Source organism: Apteryx mantelli, chromosome 16, assembly GCF_036417845.1.
Source record: "Apteryx mantelli isolate bAptMan1 chromosome 16, bAptMan1.hap1, whole genome shotgun sequence".
NCBI classification, from domain to species: domain Eukaryota; kingdom Metazoa; phylum Chordata; class Aves; order Apterygiformes; family Apterygidae; genus Apteryx; species Apteryx mantelli.
Window position 1 is genome coordinate 18,563,068 of NC_089993.1, and position 23,487 is coordinate 18,586,554.

The following is a 23,487-nucleotide window of genomic DNA, read 5'->3' on the forward strand; positions in this document are numbered from 1 at the left end:
CCTGTTTTGGCGAATGGCTCTTGTCAGTATTGATTAAATACCGTCTTCCCACGCGCAGAGGAATCCTCTTGTGGTCCCTTCCGAGCTACCGTCCCAAAATAACCGAGCCCCAAGTACTCGTTTGTCCCTTCCCCTCCGCTCCAAAAAGCCTCCGATGTGAAATGACCCGCGAGCTGCTGCTGGGTTCAGCTCCCTCGCGGAGCCACCCGGGAACAAGGCAAAAACCCCCCCGGCCAGCGGAAAGCAGCTGCTCCGAGCTCAAGCCAAAGAGCCGGGGCTCTGCGCTGGCCGCCGGGAAGGCTGCGCCCGCCTCGTTATCGGCGTCCCCAGCAAACGCTCCCCGCGGCGCCCGAGCGGCTCGCCGGGCTGCACGTCGCACCCGGCAGCGGTTCCCCCCCGGCTCCGCTTCGCCGGGTGCCTTTGGCAGCGGCGTGCTCCGCAGCGCGCCGCCCGGGATTAACTGCCTCTTTTATTGCTGCCAATTACCGGCAGCAAAGAGGCCGTGGGGACGCAGTGTGCGATGCGGGTTACCACCTTGCCGGCCCGCGCGGCACGAGGCTGCCGCGGGGAACGGGCGGCGAAGGCGGCGCGTCAGCCGCCGGCCCGGCGCCCAGTGCTCCCGCGCCCCCGTCCCGCATGCACCGCCAAGCCGTGGCTGCCCCGTGGCCGTAACAGCCCGGGCAGGCGCACGTCCCGCACCCAGGGCACGAAACGCTCACCCCAGCCCGGGGCCGTGCAAGCGCTGGTGGCGAGACCCTGGCGAGGCGGGTGCCGGGTCCCCGCGGGCAGAGCCGGGGGGCCGCCGGGAGACTCGTCCGAGGAGCCGCTGCTTCCCCGCGTCCCCGCTCCCGTTTCTCCTCGGAAGCCTTATCAGCGGTGACTTTCCCGACAGCAATCGATAGAAAACATTTTATCGCCTTCCCAGGCGGCAGGATCCTTGGAGTGGGTCTGATTTCTGTTTCTATGGTGACATCTTCCGGGCTTAGGGAAGATCTTGCCTTTCTTGGTTGCCGTTGGGTGGTGGAGACGGCGGGGGGGAGGCTGGTGCTGTATTTTTTGTTGTTGTAGGTTTTGCTTTTTTTTTTTTTGCCTTTTTTTTTTTTTAATACCGTTTTCAGTGTAGCGGGGAAGTTGCGAGCCAGGCGAATGCGGCGCCCGCAGCCTCCTTGCAGCGCCGTTGCTCGCCGGGAGCCCCCGAACGGTCCTGAGGCTGGGTCGGGGCCGTGCCCCTCCGTCCTCCGTCCCCAGGCCCCTTCCCGCCCCTCCGGGTTCAACCTGCCAGGCCTGGGAAAAGCCGCTCGGCCACGCGGCAGGGGCAGCTGTAAGCATGAGCGGCTGCCGGGGGCCTTTTGTAGCGCCGCTTATTTTGCTCCCTCCTCCTTCCCCTTCCTTTCTGCCTCCTGCCGCCTGCTTCGGAGGAGGAAGAGGAGGAAGAGGAGGGCGCTCGCCCGGCAATGTCCCCGCCGCCAGCCCCCGCCACGCCAGGGGCTTCGCTGGGGCATGACACCTTCCCATTTCACCCGTGTCGACCGCCCGGTGCCTCGCAGGAGCCGTCGCGGAGTTACTGGCGCTGGAGGAGCCGCCGGCCCGGTGGCACCACTCTGTTCAGGGGACGCTTCGCCGTGGAAGTAAATAAAAAAAAGAAAATAGAGGTTTCCCTTTTTTTTTTAAATTTCAAACTGGGAAATTCCAAAGCTCAGAAAGTTGGAACCACGTCCTGGCGTTAAGTGACAGCAAGGGGATTATTCCTTGTGTCGGGCACAGACCCAAAGCACTTAAAAGCACGGACAGGAATGGTTAATGCGGACCTGCCCTCACCTCGCCCGCTAAACGCACTGCCTGCGACCTAGATCCAAAACCACATATTCCATCTCAACGAAACGCCCTTATCTTTGACCCAAAATAAAAATTATTCCTTGCTCAGCAATCTCAAAATATGAAATTATCTATGCGCGCACTAACGCCACATATCAATCAACTTTGAATGCGAATCCACAAGGCGTTTGTCTGTAATTTTACCATAAAAGGATCGTTGCAGTCCAAGCACCGCAGTCAACGTTATTCCAAGGAACAGCGGTTACGAGCAGCAAATCCCCTTCTCCTGCCCGTGGACCAACGCTTGGAGGGCTCGGCAATGCTGGGCACACCCTGCAAGCCGCCTTCTTCCTTTTGAAAGGTAGCGGGGAGAGTTGGCGGTAAAAGGTGCCGGCTGAGCGGCAGGAAAACACCAGGGAGCACTCGAAGGAAGGGCAAAGCCTGCATCAAAAGCAGGCTGCATTGAACGTCTTTTGGGGCGACCGCGGGGAACCGCCTGCTGCGGGGCGCCCGTGAGAGCGTGCGGACAGACAGACGGACACCAGGAACGCGGGAAAGCGCTCTGCCGAAGCTAGAGGTGCGCGGGCAGATGCCCTGCTCCGGCTGCGAGGGACTAGCAGAGTCATCCTGAAGCGGGTTGTCCTCGCTGGCGCACGCCGCTCTTGGCAGCCAGGCGCCACGCGTGCCGAACGCCCGGCCCGACCCGCTCCGCTCCATCCGTCCGTCCTGCTCGCAGCCCGGGATTAGACCCCGCCAGCGCTCGGAGGAAGTCACACAACCGGCTCCTCCGAATCGCTGCCAGCGGCGGCGGGAACAAAGGCCCATGTGTCCCCGCGGCGGCTCCTCCTGCCGGGCCACGGCGTGCGCCGGCCGGCAGCCGCCCGCCAACACTTTCCCCGTTGTTCAGGTCTCGGCGGGGGAAGCGGCAGGGCGGCAGGTATTTCCTGCCAGCGGCCTCCCGCCGCGTGCCTGCAGCTGCTCCGGCCCTGGCTTCTCCTTGCCGGACGCCGGGGACACGGGGGACCCCGCACGGACAAAGCAGGGACCAAGGGCCACGCGCTGGGTGGCCTGCTGCAAAGGGACAGCAGCCACTCGACCCGCCTCCCCCCCCCCCCCCATACATACGCATCTTGCTGGAAAAAATTTCCCGCCTGCTGTTCCAAGTCCCAGCCAAAATCAGGCTAAAAAACGTGCAAAACCCTGTTTTCCCTCTGTTCCCTTTGTGCATTTTACAGCATGTTCTGCAAACAGGACGCTTCCTCCCAGTTTCGCTTTGGCTCTCGTGTTCGGGAACAAGAGAGAGGCTTTCATTTAATAGGGAAACGGGACTGGAAATTTGCAGCCTGCCTGAGAAAGCCCAGAAACCTTCCTTTCAGATACCCGCTTAGGGCACCGTGGGCAAACCCGGGGTGGGCACCAGGGCCCCAAACACCACGGCAGCCTGGGTGCTGCTCAGAGCTGCGGTGCGGGGCCCGCTGCGTCCCCGGGGGCTGCGTGCAGGGACCTGGGTGCCAGGAGCGCTGCCGCCGCCCCTCTGACACGCAAACAGTTAACCAGCTGCAAACACGAAACATAAAGAGCTTATAACAGATACCTGATGGAGAGGAAAATACCAAGTAAGCATTAGGCAGCAGTGCTCGCTACAGCCAATTTTCTTCGCTTAATATGTTTCCTGCACTCATCCTCCCCCCGATGCCGGCTCCTCCTTGGAGCGCATTCAGCCCGAGACGCGCCGCTGACGAACGGCCGAGGCAGGCAGGACCAGGGCCATTTTGTCCTTCCCCTCGGCGCGGAGTCCAGTGCCTGGGACTCGGGCACCGCATTCGGCACAGCCGCTGCAGCCCCCGTCTCCTCCCGGGGCTCCCCATGGCATCCGGGGCTGGGGGCAGGAACCCCGTTGCAAAGGACGCATGCTCCAGATCCAAATGCAATGCAGACCCAGATCCTAATGAGGATCTGCATCCAGATCCAAATGTGGATCCAGATGGGGGTCTGATCCAGATGCAAATGCAGATCCAAATCCCAAAGCAGATCCAAATTCAACTCCAGACATAAATCGTGACCCAAATCCAGATCCAAGTTGAACATGGATCCTCCCCACTCCAGGATGACTGCCGTGCACATGCCAGACCAGGCTCGGAGGGCAGCCGGTGCCCCGTGCCCGGTGTGCTTGGTCTGGTATCTGCTGCCCAGTCCCTGGCACGCAGCCCAGCACCCAGGAAGGATGATGGCTTCAGTGCCCAGTGCACGGTGCCCACTGCCTGGTGCCCAGTATGCAGTAACTGGTGCACGGTAGCTGGTATGTGGTGCCTGACGCCTGGTAGCTGGTACCAATTTTCTTGGTGCCCAGCCTGTGCTCCCCGGTTCCCAGCACCGGTGCCCTGGATCCCGGTGTGCAGCGCCCCGTACCTGGCCCGCAGCGCTGTGTGAGCAGTGCCCAGAGCCCAGCGCCTGGCACGCGGTGTGCAGTGCCTGCTAGCTGCTGCCCGCTATCCAGCGCCTAACGCACGGTGTGCAGCGCCTGCGACCCAGCGCCTGGGGCCTGGTGCGTGGTGCCAGGTACCCAGCACGCAGCGCCCGCTGCCTAGTGCACGGTGCCCGGTGCACGGTGCGTGGTGCCCGTTGCCCAGTGCCCGGTGCGCGGGGGCCGGTGCCCAGTGCACAGCGCGCACTGCGCGGAGCCTGGTGCGCGGTGCCCGGTGCGCGGTGCCCGCGGTGCGGAGCCCGGTGCACAGAGCCCGGCGCGCAGCGCGGAGCCCGTTGCCCGTTGCCCGGTGCGCGCTGCGCGGTGCCCGCTGCACGCAGCGCGGTGCGCGGAGGCCGCTGCGCGGTGCGGTGCGCGGCGCGGCCGGCAGGTGTCGCCGCCGTCGCGGGCAGGGCGGCGCGCGGCACTTCCGACGGCGCTCGGTCATGCCCCCGACTTTCCTCCCCTCCCTCCCGGCGCCGCGCGGGGCTCCCGCCCGCTGACACCGCCGAGGCGGCTCGCACGGCGCGGCGCGGCCGCCCGGGGATGGCCGCCGGCGCCGCCCGCGCCCAGCGCCGCCGCTGAGACCCGGCGGGCCCGGCCGCGCAGGTAAGGCCCGGCCCGGGCCCCGCCCGCAGGCCGCGGCGCCGGCACCGGCACCGACACCGGGGGGGCCGCGGCGGGTGACAGCGGCGGCGGCGGCGGCCCGCGCGGGGGAGGCGGCGGCCGCGCTCGCGGGGTTGCGCTGGCGCTCGCGGGGTTGCGCTGGCGTTTGCGGGGTTGCGCTGGCGCTCGGCGTTGCGGCGGCTTCGCGTCCCCCGTCCCCCCCCCCCCCCCCGCGCGGTGCCTTCCCGCCGCCTCCGGGCTGCGCCTGCACCGCGTCCCCGTTGCAGCCGCCTCGGCGTCCCGTTGCATTCGCGCCGCGCGGTTGCAGCGCGGTTGCATTGCGGCCCCCGCTGCATTGAGAGCGGGTCTCCATTGCGGGGCAGTTGCATTGCTTTGCATTTGCAGTCGCATCCCGTTCCGGCCCCCCCCCCCCCCGCCCCGGTTTCCACCCCCCCCACACCCGGGCCGAGTGACGTCACGGTGGCGGGGGGCAGCGGGGGGCCCCCGACCCGGTGGCCGCATCGCTCCGGGGGCGAGCGGGGAGCCCCCTGCAGCCCGCCTGCAGCGTGCAGAGAGGGAACTTTTTGCATTTGCAAATCCCCTTGCAGGAAGCCGGGCTGCAAGCCCCGGAGCCCCCCCGGGGCGCCCTCCAAGACCTGCTGCAGCTGGTTTGAAGCTGCAATTATTTTTGTGTCGTGCCCCCCCCCCCCTTTCCCGCCACCTCCCGGGCAGCGCGCGGCCATGGCAGCGGCCAGAGCTCGGCGGGGTGGGTGCCGCGAGCAGGGGCGCTGCGGGGGATCCCGGCGGAGATGCTGAGCGGCCTCTCCCCGCCGCCCGGGGGGGGGTCGGCTTCGCCAGGGCTCCCCGGCTGGCTGCGACGCCGCGCGGCTGACGTCGCCAACCCGTCGCGGGTCGTGGCTGACGTCAGAGCGGCTCGCTGCTGGGGGGCGCGTGCGCTCCCCCCGCTTTCGACGGGGCGCCGCGATCGCCCTAGGCGCCATCGCCCCGGGCTTTGCCAATGCTCTCGCGGCCTCCTCGGGGTGCCCTCGGCTGCGAGCGGTCCCCTCGCCGGCTGCCCTCCGTTGACCTCCCAAAATGACGTTTTTATGCTGCCCAAAGCAGGGGGGGGCTTTACTGGCAGAGCCCTCGCGGGGCCCTGCACGAGGCACTGGGCCGGCATCCCTGGTGGTGCCGCCAGCTTCGAGCGGCGCTCCCAGCTCGGCTCCGGCTGCCCTGGCTCTCCGGCATCACCGGAGCCTCTCGGAGGGTGCAGAAATACCCTCCCGGTGGGCTTCAGCGCGCTGCCCGCCCCGGCGTCACGGCAGGGCACAGCCCCGGCATCGCAGCGCTCGGCAGCCCGGCCCGGGGGTCGCCGAGCCCCTGCGCCGCAGCCGTGCCCGGGCTGGGGCCGAGGAGCTGCGTGAACTTCAAGGCAGGAAGTGAAAGGAAAAAAAAAAGCAAAGCAAAAAAAAAAAAAAAAGAAAAAGCGCAATACCACAACCGGTAGAAACTGCAGGGGAGATTTAGGGAAGCGGCACGACTGTGCTGGGGCGTCCAGCGCCGCCGCGTGCGTCCTCGTCCGCCGGAGGAGCGGCGGCCGCAGACCACCTCGCCTCTCCGAGCTCTGGCTCCTCTGCAAGCCCCAGGGAGCAATTGCATACAGAGTGCTTCGTTTCAGAGCCGCCACAGTCATTTCAGAGACCTTTTAGGCAGGAAAAGTGCTCTGTAGCGTGTAATTTGAAGGCTCTGCTCTGAACCTTCACTGTCGCTCTGCTAAATGATCCTCCGCTCCTCCAAACCTTTGCTGCCTGGAAACCGAGGGCTGTGACCTGGTCCCCGGCCTGGCCGAGCCCCCCGGCCCGGGCTCAGCACCCCGCGAAGGCGAGCGGAGTTACCGGTTGCAAGGAGCAGCCCGGGGCGTCTCCTTCTTGCGTGGGGCCTCGCCAGCTCCGGGGTCCTGGGAGATTTCAGCCAGTCTTAATCATCTCTTGCCTCTGCCTGAGCTGCCGAGGTTGCCGTGTCTCGCTAAGGATTTTCCAGCCTGGAGGGCCAGCTCCTGCGAGGGCTCTGCGGGAAAACTAGGGACCCCAGCCGACCTGCCTCCGAAACGTGGGAGCTTTTAGGAACTGACCTTGCAGGGCCGCAGAGCTGCTTTCCGTAGCATCCCGGTGGCTCGCGGCGGGGAAGGACGTTTTGTTCCGTGATCAGAGGAAAACGGCCCGGCTTGGGCTGGACCGGCGGCGGTGCGCCGGCAGCTCGGTTCCCCTGCCGGCAGCTCGGTTCCTGCGCCGGGCGGGTGGTGAGCCGAGCGCTGGGCGAGCGGGAGCTTGTCGCCGCGGGTTTCCCCGCTCCGCTCTTTCCTCTCCTCCTTGCTCCCGCGCAAGTCGCCCCGAAACTTTTGCTGGGTGGAGGCGCAGGCGCAGGAAGAGCCCGGCCGCGGGCGCTGCCTGAGCCGTGCCCGGCGGATACATGTGTCCGACCTGTTCTTAACGCCCGCTGGCTCCAGGGACCGCTCCCTGTCCCCGGGCCATCTCCTCCGCTCGGTGCCGTGCTTCCAGCACCGTGCCTTGGCTCCTGCCCAGGCGCAGGGCAGAGGAGAGGCCGTATCCCTTTCCCGTGTGTCCCCGCCAGCCCCGTGGGATGCTCGGCCGCTGCGGCCAAGCCGGTGGGATACGTCACGGCTGGGGCACCGGTTTGCACCGGCGGTGCCTCGTCCTGCTGCCGACCGCATGGGGGATTTTCCCCCGGGGGGCTCGGAGCAGGAGGATGAGGAGGAGGGAGGCAGGTGCAGGGGAGCTGCCTCGACGGCGCCGAGGGCCATACCCGCCGGCCGCCGCGCCGGGAAGCCCCGCCGCCTGCGCTTGCTTCGGCTGCGCGGCCTCCTTAGGGAGCTGGAATCTGCTCGGGAGATGGGCTTTCTGAGTTGCTTTTTTTGGTTTTGTTTTGTTTCAAATGACAGCATTTCCCCTTTAAATTTACATCTCTAGCTGGGGAACACGGAGCCTGGTGAGAGAGGGAGTGCGAGACTTTTTATAAAAAGAACGAGTCGGGTTTTATTATCCCTTTGAGACAAGCAGGGAAAATCTATACTGAAGGCATGAAATAGCAATAAAAATGGACTTTTTGCCAAAGCAAAATTAATTGAGTGAATCTCAGTCCTCAAGCTCGAGCTCCGAGGGGCTTACGAGCTGGATATGAACCACGGTGCCCCCTTCCCGGCGCGATCCCCCGAGCAGGGCCGCCGAAAGCTCCCTCCGGTCCTCAGCGCCAAATAGCTCCGGTCGATGTGACCAGTGCGCAGGAGCAAAGGTCTTGTGCTTGGGACGTGGGCATCCCCCTGTCCCCGGCGCTGGCAAGGCCAGTGTCACCGTGAGCCCGCGAGAAGGACCAAGGACCTTCTGCAGGTCCCTTTGGGTTGGGGACCTGCTCCCATGACATGCCTGATGCGGATGATCCTAGGAGTTCAGTGGCAACCACAGCGTTCCTGCTCTCCGCCATCCCCCCAGCTCGTGTCATCCCCCCTGGAAGAGCAGTTTGGGATTTGGGGGATCCAAGAGGAGAAGAGGAGGCGGCTGGAGATGCTCTCCTTCCCGCCAGCCCTGGAAGTCAAGCGTGACGCCTGCCGTGTTGTCCTGGCCTGGTCATGCTTTTTTATTCACCCTTCCCTCCCGTTCCTGCCCCGCTGCGGGACCTGCGCTCCGAGGGCCACCACCTTCCCAGGAAGGCAACCCCCATCCTGGGTTTGCAGCAGCAGCTCTGTTTTTGGGAGGCGGAATGGCAGGAAGAGCCGCCGGACGGACCGGCAGGGGGACAGACGGATGGCTTCTTTTTGGCAGATGGTGCGAAGGGGACGAAGCTGCGTGAACATCCCGAGCCCACCAGAGACGCGGGGATTAAATAGCGCGAGGGCCGGGAGGCAGCTCCAGGCCGGAGAAGGAAGGAGGAAGGAAAAAAAAAAGGAAAATGGGGGTGGAAATAGGATTGGAGAGTGGAAGGGGGAGAGGAGTGTTGGTCTGAACAGGAATCTCCTCCCACTCCATGTCTCCCCTCCAATTTGGAGGTCCTAGATTCGGTGCCATGAAAATACAGCCCTTTCCAAAGCCTTATCTTGCGGGAGCAGAAACAATTGGCCTGCAAAGAAGGAGAAAACAGTCCGTTTGACTGACAAACAAAAACACATTTCTGCACAAAAGGAGGAGGAGGAAGAGGCAGCTGTCTGGCTGCCGCTCCGGCTTTCTGCCTCCTCCCTCCCTCCGCTGCGCCCTCGCCGTGGGGCCGTGCCGGCGCGGAGCTGCCGCCCTTGCCAGCGCGGTGCCCGGCGGCGGCGGCGGGGCCGGAGCAGGAGCCGCGTGCCGAGGGGCAGAGCGGGGACGGGGGCGCGGGGGCTCTCGGGGCGCCTCGCTGCAGCGACGGCTCCGTGCCTCGATTTCCCCGTCGGGGCGATGATGCTGGGACCTGTGACGTGAGTCCTTATCCCAAGCCAGCCGCTGTCCCAACAAGTCACTAGGGCGACGCCGTGCATCCCGAATTGTCGCCAGAGGGAATCCGCTCGGACAGACGGAAGCAGAGCCCGCGGGATCTCGGCCCTTTGCCGCCTCTGCAGAATAAACTCGCCGCTCCAGAGCCTTTTTAAAAAAGAAAGGGAAGAGAAGCCGGTTTTCCCCGTGCGATTCCCGGACCAGCAGCGGCAACAGTTCCCGGTGTGGTACGGCCTCCGGGGGAACTGCGTTCCCACGGCCATGCCAGGCGGGCGCCCGCGCTCCGAGAAAACCACTCGTGATGCCCGGCTGCTCCTGGGAACGCGGGAGCGTGGAGCTGGAGGGTCTCTCCTGGAACCGCTCACGCACAGGGAATCGCCGGGAGATGAAGTTGCCGAGGCCGAAAAGCGGGTATGGATTGATGGAGACCTTCTAGTGGGTTCGGGAGGTGCAGCCCCCGCTTCGCTCGAGTGCCACGACAGAAGCTGCGGGAAATCTGCGGCCCAAAACATTGAAAGAACTTTGTTTCTCTTTAATTCCCCCCCCTAAACGCTTGGATTTTCCGCATTCTTTCACTTCCGAGGAAAATGAGAAGAACCATCTCCCCGCCTGTCCCGCTGCAGGACGAAGGAGAAACACCAGCGCATCGGGCTCCTTTTACGACTTCTGCGCTCGACTTTCCTCCCCGGGAGGGGAAGCTGCATCGTCAGCGCGTCTCGTGATCCAGCCGTAACCTTTCGTTACCCCGATAAACGTCAGCTGACCAGGCCGGGATGTGGAAAGCCGCGTCTCCGGCAGCCCGTTGCCGCTCGGCACGGCCGGACGGCAGGAAGAGGCCCGGCATCTCCCCGCCCGAGCCGCCTCGGCAGACGTCGCCCGGCTCCGGGGCAATCACGCGAGGGTGGCAGCATCCTCCGGCCCGGCGCGCCGGCGGGGAAGGAGCGGGCAGCCCGCGGGTGGATCGACGTCGTGACTTCCAGGCACTCGGGATCCTGGCGGATCGCCTGTCCGATGAGCCCTCCCGAGCAACGTCCCTTCCATCTCGGCAGTGTTGCCGTCACGCCGCGTCCTCTGCAGCCACCCGCCCCGCTTCCCCGCGCTGGCACCTTCTCCCGGCACCTCCGTGCCCTGATGTGTCCCTGGACATCCTCCAGCTCCCGGTCCTTCCCTACCTACACCTACACCCGTCCCCCAAGCTCCCCCTGCCTTCTCCTCCCATCTACCCGGTGGCTTAAAAGCAAACCCGGTGGGAGCTGGACCTCCAGGTGCGCGCGGGTAAATGCAGCGCAACGCTCAGGCTGCGACAAGATCCGTGCCGAAAGGCCTGGAGTTTGGCTCTTGAGCGGAGAGCACAGTTTGGGTTTGAGCAGCCAACGGCTTCTCCGCTCTTCCCGGCGCGTGCGGGAGGGCAGCAGGCGTCTCTCGAGCTCGCACCGCCGCTCGCAGGGGCACGGTCCAGGAGCTGCTCCAAAACGTTGCTCCGCTCCTCGGGGTTTGGTGCCGGCGATATGCGCCGCGGCACCGCGTCGCCCGCGACACCCTTCCTGCCGGCTCCCGTGGCTTTGCGCATCCCGTTTCCCAAGCTCTCTCACCCAGACTGATCCCAGGTCGTAGGCGTGTGATCCCGGCCTTGGCTGCAGCTAGGTGCGGTGCCAGGCACGACGTCCATCCGTCTGTCCGGCAGTCTCTAGGTCTGCTTTCTGCCGCCTTTACGACCGTGCAGGGGCATCGTTCTTAGGTAATAACTGCCAAGGGTGGAAGGGACCGCAATAAATAATTTATTCCGTGCGTTTCACCTCTTTTCTATTCACAAATTGTTTGTGTGGGGTTTTTTTGGGGGGTTAGTTGCATTGAGTATTCAAATTGGCTGCGATTTCCCCCATCGTATTCATTATTCAAAATTGTTCTCCGGATAATTTCTGCAAATAATCTGTGGTCTTCGCTCTTTTGTGAATACTCGGTCTCAAACATTAGAGCCGTTTTAATTGGGATCCTGGGTCACGTGGGGTATATCAGTTTCCTGATTGGGCAGGCTTAATTTTTAGACTTGAGGTTTGGGAAGGGAACTGTTGCAATTAAGAAGTTGAAATTCACTTACTTCTAATATCTTCAATTGCTGCTTAAAATTAACAGTCTGTCTTTTTTTTTCTTTTCTTTTTTTTTTCTTTTTTTTTTTTTCCTTCTTGGCCAGAAATCCCTGCCGGTAACGCGTTGGCAAGAAACACTTGGAGAATATAAACAAAAAGGTGGCGCAAAACCAGCTAAATTTAACATATTTAAAAAGTTGAGCGATGATTCACGATGACTTGTTTTGTATTATTCTCCCAGCTCCGGTAAAAATAACGGTCAAAATAATTTTAAAACATAGAAAGTTGCGTTGTAAAGGGACGTTTTTAGCGCTCGGTTTATAAAATCTTCCATGCGAGGCTTGCCTTGGCGGCAGCTGTGGCCTGGCACCGCGCTCGCCGCGGGGCGGATAAGTGACATGCCCGAGGCCGCGCTCCGACACCGCGGCACAGCAAGTGCCTGCGCGGCCTCCTCCCCGCGGGCGTCGGGGCGGAAAGGGGCTGAACTGGTGCGTTCCCGCTAACGGGCCGGCTGCCTCCCGCCGCCGCCGCTCCTTGGCTCCGTTTCCTCTCCCCGCTCCGCGGGGCTGAGCCGATACCTCCCCGCCGGCCGCCCAGAGCAGCGTGGGCTCCCGCGGCTCATTTCCGCCTCCGAAGCGGAGCTGGGCGCTCGCGTTGCTGCGGGGGCCGCGCGCCCCGGCCTCTCGCTCCCCCCAGCCGCCGCCGCTGCCCCTTTCCCTTAAAAATACCCCCTCTCTAAAGGTGCGGCAGGGACACCTTAAATGCGGAGCTGTGGCGTGCGGTTAATCGTATCCTCTTAACGGGTTTATTCGCTCATTAAATATTTAAGACTCGTTTCTCTTTATCAATAGTGTGGAGGCGTGCAGGCCCGGCGCAAAGATTTATGCGCACAATAGCGCTTAGATTTGTTCGACAGCGTCTGAGAGCTGTTTGAGCCTCGAGTTGGGGATGGGGACGGGGACGGTGGCTGCCTCGGCATCCCCCCGCGTCGCTTCGGGAAGAGCTGGTCCGCTTGGGAGCGCGGCGGGGGGTCTCGGTGCCCGGCGCGAGGACGCCTCCGCTGGGGCTCCGCAGCCGCCAGCTGCTGCCAGATGTGCTGCGCCAGCTGCAGATGTGCTGCGCCGGGAGGCGATGCCCTGCTGCGAGCGTGCTGCGCCGTGCGCTGCGCCCGGTCTCCGTCCTTGCTCCGAGCGCGCTGCCGGTGCCCGCGGGGGTGGCCGGTCCCGGCCCGCAGCGCCTGTCACCATCTCCGCAGCATCCAGAGGGAACGTCCCGTGCCAGGACCTGTCCTTGCCCGGCTGCGGCTCGGAGGCGGCAGCCGGCGCCCGCGTTTTCGGCCCCGCGGTGGGTCGTTCCTGCAGGCTCACGCGCGGCCGGGTCGTCCGGAGCGTGCACGCGCCAGGCATTTCCCCAACCTTCTCCTGCTTCGCACTGTGCCCACTAAAATTAAAAAAAAAATGGATCTGACAGCAGTAAAACTGCCGGGCGGCTGCCACTGCTTTTTTTTAAAGTTCTATGATAGCTTCCCCCCCCCTTTTTTTTAATAGCTAATGCATCTGTCACTACTTTCCTAATGAGCTTTCCGAGTGGGCCTCGGGGACCTCTACCTCTCCGTGCGGGTTTGGAGAGCGGCTTCCCCAGGGGAGGCAGAGCGGCTTGGGCTCCCGCCTCCCCCCGCCGCCCTCCCCGGCTCCTCTCCGAGGGCAGCTTGTCCGGAGGGAGGGGAAGGCAGCAATATCGGCGCGCTCGGCGCGCTGGCTTGCACCCCCTGCAATCACAGCCAATAATGACAAAAAGACGGGGCTGCTGCCAGAGATAGAGAGCTGAGCTCCAAGCGTTACAGCAATGTCACAGCCTTGGGACTGCTGCTGGCTGCTACTGGAAAGAAATTTCCTCACAACAGGCAGAGTTATAGGAAGGAGCCATTGATTGCATTAAAAAACACCCTCCCCACCTCTTCTTTTTTTTTTTTTTTTTTGGCATGGATTTTCAAGGCTTTTTTTTTTTGCGTGTGCTTTTCCCCTTCTCTCTCCGTTTGCCATTGAAGTTGCGTTCAATAAAACCCATCGCCCGGGAGCGCCGGGTGGATGTTCTCGGCAGCACAATGGGCAGAGGACTGCAGTGCCGAGCCGCGGAGCGGCCGCCCGCCCGGCGGGGGCACCGGCCCGGGGGCGCCTTCTATTCCATTCTATTCTATTCTATTCTATTCTATTCTATTCTATTCTATTTTTTTATTTTATTTCAATATTTTTGCCCCCCCCCACCTGCCGGCCCCCGCTACTACTTGTAATGACAAAAGGCCAAGGGAAGGGGCTGGGGGAGCAGGGCTGCGGTTCGCCGGGGGTCACGGTCTCCATCCGTCATCCTTGCAGCCTGTTGCCGGGTAAAAGCCCCAGCTCCTTGGTTTATCGGACCGACTGCACAGTGAAAGCCTTTTCGCCACCCCCTCCCCCCCCCCAAAAAAAAAAAAGAAAAAAAGAGAGAAAGAAAAGCTGTTTTAACTGAATCAAAGGGATGGACTTCCCCTTGCAGCCCATGGGAGACTTTCCATCGGCTTCTCTACGCACAGAAGGGGGGGGAAAAGGAGGTTTGGTGACTCAGACCTTCTTCCTTCCTCCGACGCTGTTGGCAAATGTAGGGCCGAATTCGGCGAGGGGCTGAGCGCCCCCATCCCCGCGCGGCTCGCTGGGTCATGGGAGGACGCGGCGCTCGGCAGGGCCGAATCTCCAGCCGTGCCGTGCCCGAGCTTCCCATCAAACCGGAGCGTGCTGAGCCGGCCTTGGTGGAGGAGCTCATAGCTCTTGAACGCCGGGGAGATGCTTTGAGATCTTTAGGGAAAAGGTGGGAAATTGTTATCAACGTGGGCCACACGGCCAAGGGGGCTTTGAAATCCGTCTATTTATAGGGACGCGAGTGCCGAGGAGGTAGAGCCTGGGCGAACGGAGCGCGCCTAGCGGTAACGGGAGGAGGACGGGGAAGGGGAAGCTCCGGAGACCCGCCGGAACGCCTTCCCGGCGGGAAGGTCTGCTGGGGTTGTTGTGCTTCTTCCCGGGCGAGAGCCGCGGCGGCGGACGCCTCCATCGCCCGCGAGCCGGCCGAGCCGGAGGGCCGGGAGCGCGCTGCAGGGACAAGCCCGCGCGGCGCTCCGGCGGGCGGGTCTGACGCCCTAACAGGTCTCGGCTTCGGTTTCCGTCGCTCCCAGCTCGCCTCTTAGAACGGAGGAATCTGCCCGGGAAACCTCAGACCTGTTTTTCCAGCTTCGCCGCCCGATTGGGACGCCGGCTCGGCCCACGGCGCAGATCCCCGGGGAACGGCTTTTGGATGGGGGGGGTTTGCCACCGCCGCGGCACGCTTCCCGCCTGCAGCCGGGGCCACGCGGCTGGAGCTGGAACGTGGAGGTGGAGCTGCCCTATGGCAGTGCGTGAGCGCGGAGGCTGCTGGAAGTCGTCTCGCTGGGGGATTCCCATTTTCCCCAGCTTTTTCCGGTGGCTGCTGCAAGCCCCTTTCTCGCTGTGCAGCTGAATGCACGCTGGTCCAGCCCGGCGCCTCCCGGCAGGCTCCGAGCCCATGGGCGCTGGGCGCTGCACCAGCCCGGCTTGCTGCCCCGAGGTTAAAACCGAGTTGGGCCACTTGTTTGTTATCCATAGCCGGGAGACACGGCAAGTCCTGGGAAAGCATGCGGCACACGCTCCGGGGAGCTGCAGCCTCGCTCGCCGAGGACCTGCGCCGCGCCACACCGGGGTTATTTTTTTATTGTTGTTTTTTCACGGTTTTTTTTCTTTTTCTTTTTTCCCCCCCTCTCCCGGACACTTTCCTTAGGTTCTTTCTCTCCTCTCGTTTTCCCTGCCGTCGAATGCAAGCCATTCAGACCCAAACGGTTCAGTCTGCTCTTTGTGTCTGGAAAACAGAGCGGCAAAGACAGCTGGACCTGCCCGCGATGGCCACGGCCGTGGCAACAGTGGCTCTTTGTTAGCGCCCTCGTCTCTGCCCCCGTCCCCGGCGTCGGGGGCCCTGTCCCTTTACAGCTTTAGTGCGCCGCGTCAAAGCCAGCGGAGAGTTCGGCTTATTAATGGATTCGCTAGGTTAATATCCCAACAGTTTTTTCCCCCCCCCTTTTTTTTTTTTCCTTCCACCAGCATAATTTATAAAGGGGGACGAGGAAGGGGGAGAGAGGGAGAGGATATGCCGGGCCCGTTTCTGGGGAGGAGGCCACGGCACGGCGCGGCACGGCACGGCGCGCTGCGGAAACGCAGCCGGGCTGCTCGGCCGGACCGCGGCGAGGCGAGGCGAGGCGGTGGCCCGGCCCGTCGCCTCGCCGCCTCCGCGTAGGGCTCGCTCCATCTCCCTCTCCTGCGGGGTTCCCTGCATCAAAGCTTCTTCCAGTTCTTATGCTAATGAGGTGCATTAATGCTTAATGACTGTGAACAGGCTTGTTTAATTGCACCTATCTGAGCAGGAGGCACGTTGCTGTATAAGAGGGAACGACCATGTAAGCAGCTGCATGCCCTCCTGGACAGTCTTAATTACATGTAAAACTGATGTGATCTAAACCACCAGGCTGGTGATTAGTTTAGTGAGGCAGGTGGTACTTTGCAATTCAGTGCCTCAGAAACTCTAGCGCGGGCGAGATCGGATTCTTTCGTAGGCTGTGGAGGATAAGGCAAGCCCTGATCATCCTTGAATTTGATGTTGGGTGGGGACAAGCGCGGCATAGTAGATTAATTTAATTAATTTATTGCAGTTAGTTTGCAAAGACATTATCCGCGAGCGGCTGTGCGGAATACTGAGCAGTCCCATTAACGCACTGCTATGTCGCCTGCAAACCCTCTGCCCCCGCCCCTTGCAGGAGGAATGAGCTGCAATGGTCTCAGCTTTCTGCAGCGTTATCTCGCGCTGTTTGAATACGCCTGATTGTCTGAACTACAAAGGGGCCCGGCGCTAATGCAAAGCCATCCCTATTGGCACCAGACCTAGATTAATGACTCTGCATGCCTTGCCTTGGCTCTGAGCTGGATTTCCCTGAAGCGGCTCGCGGGGCTGCTGCCTGCGCTGCCGTGCGCGCGCGGCTCGCGGGGCTGCGGGGCTCGGCCGGCGGGAGCGGTGCCGCCGGGAGCGCCGCCGGGCGCCGGGGCGGTTAGGCAGGGGTGCGCAGGTAGGCAGCTACCTGTCATCGCAAGCCATCTGCTGCTAATTACCCGCGCTCGCTCCTTGCAATTATTTGTTTAGCTTTTATTCGCCGGAAGGGGATTAAAACCAAAAAAAAAAAAAGAAATCCAAACCCTCTTTTAGAAGCAGATGACTTTGGGCAGGGGAATAAACCGAATCCTGCAATGCATCAGGGTCGACTGTGCCCCCAGGACAGGCTTTTCCCAGCCTTGCGCTGCCTGGGGGCTCGTCCTGCCTCCCCACGAAGGACGCTGCCTCCGGCTCCCCAGCGTCCAGCTCCGCTCGAGCTCTCCGAGGGCTCCGTCTCGCTGCCTGCCGAGGCCCCGGGACCGGCGGCTCTTCCTGACGTTCCTCCCGCCACAGCCGCTTCCTCCCGGCTCCGCCGCTCCGTCCCTCTCCCCTTCCAGCCGCCCCGGTTACTTTCGGGAGGCCGCAGGCGAGGCGCAGGGGCTTTTCCTGCATGGGGCGGCACGGGATGCTCCGACCGACAAAGCCTTGCCCCGACGTCCGCATCCTGCCGCAGGGGCCGCGAACCCGCCCAGGAGGTGTTTTGGGGACCAGCCCCCCAAATGAAGCTTTTCCCCCCCAGCTCCGGCATGCTTTTCCCGCTGGCACCGCCACCGCCGGCACAAGCGGATACCGGTCCCGGCGTGACGAGGGCCGGGAGCGGGCGAGGGGCCGGGCCCCGGCATCCGGGCTATCCCGACGGTGCCTCAGCGGATCAGGCTGGGGCTTCCTGGTGGATGCGCGCTCCCGTTTGCAGCAGGACGCCGGCGGGGCCGAGCGAGCGCCTCGGCACACGGGGCCCGCCGGAAAGGCAGGAGCGTTTCGCGGAGGGCCGCCGCCGGAGCGGCATCGCCGGCGGGTCGAGTCGGGGTGCCCCGGTGCCAGCCGCCCTCGGCCCGGCGTCGTGTGCAAAAGGGCGAAACACCCTCGCGCCGAACCCGAGCCCGACCGAAACCTTTTTTTAGCGCTCCCCTGTTTGCCAAGCACACTTCCTTTCTTTTGATTCTTGCCACCTACATACAGTCTGACTGCAACGGCAAAAAAAAAAAAAAGAAAAGAAAAAAAACATTGCAACATTCAGTAGAAGGCTTTTCTGTCTAATGACGTTAAATTTATTAACCAAAACTCCAGCTGCACCAGGCTGGGATCTAATAATATTCAGGCTATGGAGACATCAAGTAGAAAGAAGCTTAAAGCCCTTTTTATTTCACAGTAAAACTGTCAGTAAATAACTGGATTGTCTTGAGACTGAGAAAATGGGGATTTATCTTCCCGAACATGAAAAGTGTGCTTATTTTTTTTTTATCAGCTTCAAAAAGCCCCAGCAACCTTGATTTTCCTTCCACACCGTTCTCGGCAGCTCTGCCAAGCCCCCAAACCACACAAATCAAGAGACAGGCTCTAAAGATATTTTTAATTAAATTAATTCCTTTTCCTTCCTTCCCTATTTCTCCCCCGTCCCCTCCTCCATCCTCGCTTTCGCTCTCCCTGTGTCCCCGGCTAATGACTTCTAAGCACTGTGACATTTCAGCGCTGGCTGTCACCAGCACCACCCCTCCACGCGGCTTATAAATTGGGCACGGAGACATAAAATTCCCCGCAGAAGGTCCCCGTTTGACGATATTCTCGGAGGTAACCCTCCGATAGCTCCCTGTTTTCTTTAATAACGCTAATAGGCATAGATTAATTAAACTGTTATATTACTTCCTTCTTTCCAGCAGCACCAGTTAGAAATCTTATTACCTGCTCCTCTCCGCCTGCCTTTTCCCCAAGGTGGTTGCGTTCCAGCCGGTTTCCAAGGTTTCTCGGCGGCGCTGGCGCAAGGTGAAACTGCAGGCGCCGTCTCGGCACGGCCGGATCCTGCCCTCGGCCCCGTGGCCGCGGCGGGGGTAAGCGGGGGGGCGGGAGAGCCCGGCGGGGCCGAGGCGGCTCGGTCCTGCGGGACGCGTCCCCCCCTTGCCGAGGCTCCCGCCTGCGGGGACTGCGGGCATCCGGCGGTTCCCGGCGGGACACGGCAGTTCGGACGGCGGGACGGCGTGGCTCCGCTCTCGCGGGCGGCACCTCGGATGTCCCGTGGCACATCTGGCCATGGCGGCACATCTGGCCGCGGCGTTGCCGAGTCGCTCCGCGGTTGCGTTTTACCGGACGGCGGGAACGTGCCGGTCCTGGGGGGATGTGTGGCGGGACGTGTCCCGGCAGGGGGTCGGTTTTGCCGGAGTGCCATGGCGGAGGCGGGTGGGAGGCGGCGAGGGGGAGCGCGCCGCGACGCTCGCGCACAAAATGCCGCGTTGCCATTTGAAATCCGCTCCGGAGCTTCCTGCTCTAATTAAATTTGTCACCATCGTTACTCTAATGCCTGCCATTCCTCCAGTGCTTTTTGTTCTCGACATTCCCAAACATGACAGAGGAGAGGGCAGAGGCTCTGGGTCCTCCGAGTTTCCGTGGTGGGAGCTTTTTTCCGAGCGAGGCCGGGGGAACACGGCTGTAGGAGCTGCTCCGTGACGGGAATGCCGCCGCCACCGCTTTGGAGGCGTCAGCGCGGCAAACGGCGAGAGCCGCGGAGCCCGGGGGGTCGGGGCGCTCGTTGCACTTAAGCGTAAGGCGTCTCCCGGGGGTGCCGCTTTGCAAAGCCGAGCGGCGGCGAGGGCCTGCTCCCGCCGGCCCCTACGCGAGGGACCTCGCTCCGAGCCCCTCCGGAGGCTCCGGCCCGGATCGGAGGCGGGGAGGGCAAATTAGGCCTTAATGCACATATATCTCCGGCGAGGACCTGATAAGGGAACTCTCCTATGTTAATTTACCTGGGTTATTTACTATACTGATTGCTGAAGGTACTCTGATTAGCGCGTGAAATATTTCTATACCTTCGGTCTGATTAACCCATATCTGCAAAATAAATATTTGTCTCATTACAGTTACGCGTTCGTGCAATCAAAGCCCCTATCGTAATGGAAAAGGGGAGAGAGTATCCGTGTGGGAACGGCCGGGAATGGCGATGCGGGAAGCGCGGTTTCGAGAGCGGGGAGATGCAAAGCGTTGCCAGAGCTGGAGGGGACGGCTTAGCGCTCGCAGCCTCGGAGCCGCCGGCTGGGAATACCGCGGAGGGCCTGGCGCGCCTCCCGGTTCGCCGGGGCTAAGCGGGACCGACGCCGTTTGCCTGGGCGGCGTTACGCTGCGGCGCGAGGAGGAGGAGGAGGGCGAGACCTTGGGAATCACAGGGGGTGAGTCCCAGCAGGATCCCGCCGCTTTCCGACGCCGGAGCCGGGAGTTCCCGGCAGTGCCGTGCACGCGCCAGCCTGCCAGGCGAGCTCTTAAAATAGCCCCGCGCCGCGTTCGGCCCTCCTGGCCCAGATCCGGGGCCGCTGGGGAGGCCGGCGGCTCTCCGCCCGCGGAGCGAGCCAGCCGGGAGCGGAGCATATCCCCCCCCCCCGCCGCTCCCTTTACGCTCCCCCTTCGCGTGCGCTCGGAGCGGAGCGGAGCGGAGTTTTATTGCGGCCGCACAGGCGAGCGGAGCCGAGAGGCCGTTTGATGCCTGGCGGGTGGCGGCGCGGCGAGGGAAGCGTCCCGGATGCGGCACGTCGCGAGGCTGGCAGCGCCGCCGAGCGCCGCGCTGCAAAGGAGCCGGAGTCATTTTTCTTCTAAGGGCGGGGGGTAGCGGGGAGGAAATATGAAGGCAGCCCTGTTGCTAAGGAAATCTGCTCTTTGCACGGTCGTACATTTAGGTAATGCTAATGAAAGGCCATATAGTAGCGAGGTGCAGATGTCAGCGCTGTGCACTCCTGGATATTTGATTAGCAATCCTTTGACTTTGCCTCCTCCTAACAGCGACAGCTAAGTGCACGGGTATCGCGAAAATAACCCCCCCCCTTCTCCTCTGCCAGCCCAACGGCACACGTACGCGGAGAGAGGAGAAGCCGTACCAAAATAAGACGCTCCATAATGAACGTGTGTTTTTTTTCCCCGCACACGCCCTGGAGAGGATGAGCGCGAGCATGTGATGAGAACAAAAATAGGCTCAGAGCTCAACGCGCTGCTGGACGGCACCGCGCCGGCACCGTGCCGAACCCGGCGCAGGGGCTGGGAGCGGCCGAGCGGCCGAGCAGCCCGTCTAGAGGCCGCTGGCCCGCCGGTGCTCTCGGCCTCGGGAGCGCCTCTCTCGGAGGCTTCCCCTCGGCCTCGAGCGGCAGCCGGCTGCTTCTGCCGCCGGCGCTGGGGATGCCGGTGCTGGGGATGCCCGGGATGTGTCCTGCTCTCCAGCGCTGGGGATGCCTGGGATGCATCCTGCTCTCCGGCGCTGGGGATGCCCGGGTATGGAGTGCCGTGTCCTGCTCTCCGGCGGCGCTCCAGGAGCTGGTCAGCCCTTTCCCTGCGTGCAGGGCTCAAGCGGGTGCCTCCAGCCGGGCATCGCTCGTAGAAGCACCCGCAAACGTCGCTGCTCGGTGCTTGCACGTCGCGCCTGCCTCGGAGACCCGCCGCTCTGCGGGAGCCTCCCGGAGCCCTTACATCCCTTCGAGTCCTGCCGGGAGCCCTGCGGTGGCGCAGGGGCCGGCGGCGCATCCGGGGCCGGCAGCTGGGTTTCTGCGGAGCCGCGTGCGTGCGCCGCCGGTCCGGACCGCACCGCCTCTGCCTGCCGCCGTTGTGCAACATCCCCAGGGCGATGACAGCAGCGCTTACGCGGAGCCGTAATACGGGGAAAGCACTTAGTCATTTGGAACTGTTCGCCCTGTGGCTGCCCTCCCTTAAGGTGGTTCCCGCTTCTCCTCCTGCCGCTGCCTCGGGGCAGCTTCTCCCGGCGGTGGCGGGCGGCTCGGGGCGCCGTTTGGAAAGCTTCCTCGCTTTGGCCGTGCGCGGCGGCGCTGCAGGGGGGGACCCTGGCGCCGGAGGCTCTGCCTCAGCCCCGGCTCCGCGCTGCACCGCTCCGAAGGGGCGACACCACGGAGAGCGCAGGGAAGTTTGGGCACAAGCTCCCACGGAGGTGCCGTGAAAAGGCCGGGTGCTATTTATTGCAGAAAGACGGTGAAAAGAAGAGGCAGCGATAGAAGGAGAGAGGCTCACGCGTGCACGAGCAGTGCTAAACCCCGCGCGGTTAAGGCTGCAGGGTCGAGCGCTGAGCGCCTAAGGAAGCCCAGCGTTAGACGCCCGCGCGGCTTGCGTCCAGCCTGCACGCGCGCCTCGGGGCGCCGTCCTCGCCCCGGGGCCGCGAGCGCGTGGGCTGCCCGCCGCTCGGCTGCAAAGCGGCCCCCTGCCCCGTATGGCTTCTCGTTTCGGTTCGGTTAAAGGAGGAGAGGGGAGGTGGGTTTTGGTGCGAATCGCCTGCCTGCCTGCCTGCAGCATGCAGGGCGCCCCGGCAGCACCCGGGCTGCGAGTTGCCACCGCGAGAGAGCCCTCCGCCGGCATAGCGTGCTGCGGGCTGCAAAGGAGACCCGGAGAGGGGATATTTTCCTCCTGGAAGCTGCTGAGGAACTTGCATTTCGCTGCTAGCGATCCACTGCAACCCGGGAGAAAGCAGAGCGGTCTCACTGAGCCCAAGGAGGTAAATTCTTTCCTGGCTTTGCCGGGAAAAAACAACTCGCTCTCAGTGCAAACTTCCCCGAAATCCAGGGCGGCGGCATTTTATGTTGGCTCTCAACCACTTCGGAGAGAGCAGTTAAGGAGACTGGTCAAGGAAATCCCCTGAGTTTTCCTTGCCGACAAATCTGCGGAGCGTTTGGTAGCGGACGGAGGTGCCGCCTGTCTCCCTGAGCCGGGCACGGTCCCGGTGGCACAGGCTTCGTGAGCAGAGGAGAGCGGCCGCGAAATCGTTTCCGAAAGACGGGATTGGAGGGGGATGTGTCTAGCAGAGCACAAAACGCAAAAGCCATGTTGAAACTTTGCATTTAGATGCGCGTAGCAGCAAACCGGCGAGCTTTCCATAAGGACCAGCAGATTTCTTGCCTCACAGCATTTGCTTAGAAAGTGTTCATAAATATACCAGCCACTGCTAACCGTCCTTTTCTGCTGGGAATTGCCATTAGCAGCTAAATTCGGCGTTTTACATATAAAAAGCCCTGAGATTTAACTCCGTGCGATGCTTTCTTCAAAGTCCTTGTAAAGAGACGGCTCCACTCCGGACGTCATCTGAAAGCTGAAGTTAGGTGTTGGAAAAGGAAGGTTGTAATACGGTTCAGCGTCCTCCCTCAGCACCCAGTGACTGCGCGTAGCGCGGTCAAGGCGAGAGGCCGTGGGAGGACGGAGCGTTTGCCACCAGGACGGGAATATCGGAAATGGGAGTTGCTGCAAACTGAAGCGGTCTCCGCTGAGCGTTCACGAACGGCGCTCTCCCAAAGGCCAAAACCGGACAGGTTTGCGTGGACGCAGCAAGAAGCGCGTCCCCGACGCTGATTATCCCCTGCCACGTCCCACGTCCCTGCTGCAGAGCGGAGGGTGCCGGAGTTGCTCAGCGGCCTTGAATGTGGAGAGAGATTTCTGTTTCCTCGGCTGCTTTCTCAGAAGTACCTGGACTTTTCCAGCTGTGATTACACCCATGCAAGAACGAGTCTGGAGCCAACGTCTGCGTGGAGCCGCTGTTTTGGAAGCGAGGTGCAGTCTCATGCCCTGGTCTGCCAAGTAGTTCCCAAGCATTGGGAGCTAGGATGGGGTTTCAGTGGAAGCAGATTGTCCCATTTCTCCCTATTCTAGCACATTCCTTTGAAGCAGCACATCACAGGCAGGGTGGTGATGGACCATGGGTCTCATCCAGCCTGGCAGCTCCCGTGGGCTCCGGAGGGGCCGAGCCCAGAGGGACGCGGTGGCTGGGGCTCCATGGGGAGCGTGTTTCTGGGAGGGAGCCCGTGCTTGTGCTGCTGATACGGCTCCAGCATGGCATTGC

The 23,487-nt window shown here is 62.6% G+C and overlaps 1 protein-coding gene across 2 annotated transcripts in view; it reads left to right on the forward strand.

The window, feature by feature from the left end:
* Positions 1–4,837: 4,837 nt before the first annotated feature.
* Positions 4,838–23,487, forward strand: part of RAI1 (retinoic acid induced 1) — a 65,974-nt gene continuing 47,324 nt past the window's right edge. For both annotated transcript variants that reach the window (XR_010885836.1, XM_067306430.1), the window contains exon 1: positions 4,838–4,888. The gene's annotated coding sequence lies outside the window, so the exon portion shown is untranslated. The remainder of the gene's footprint in view (positions 4,889–23,487) is intronic.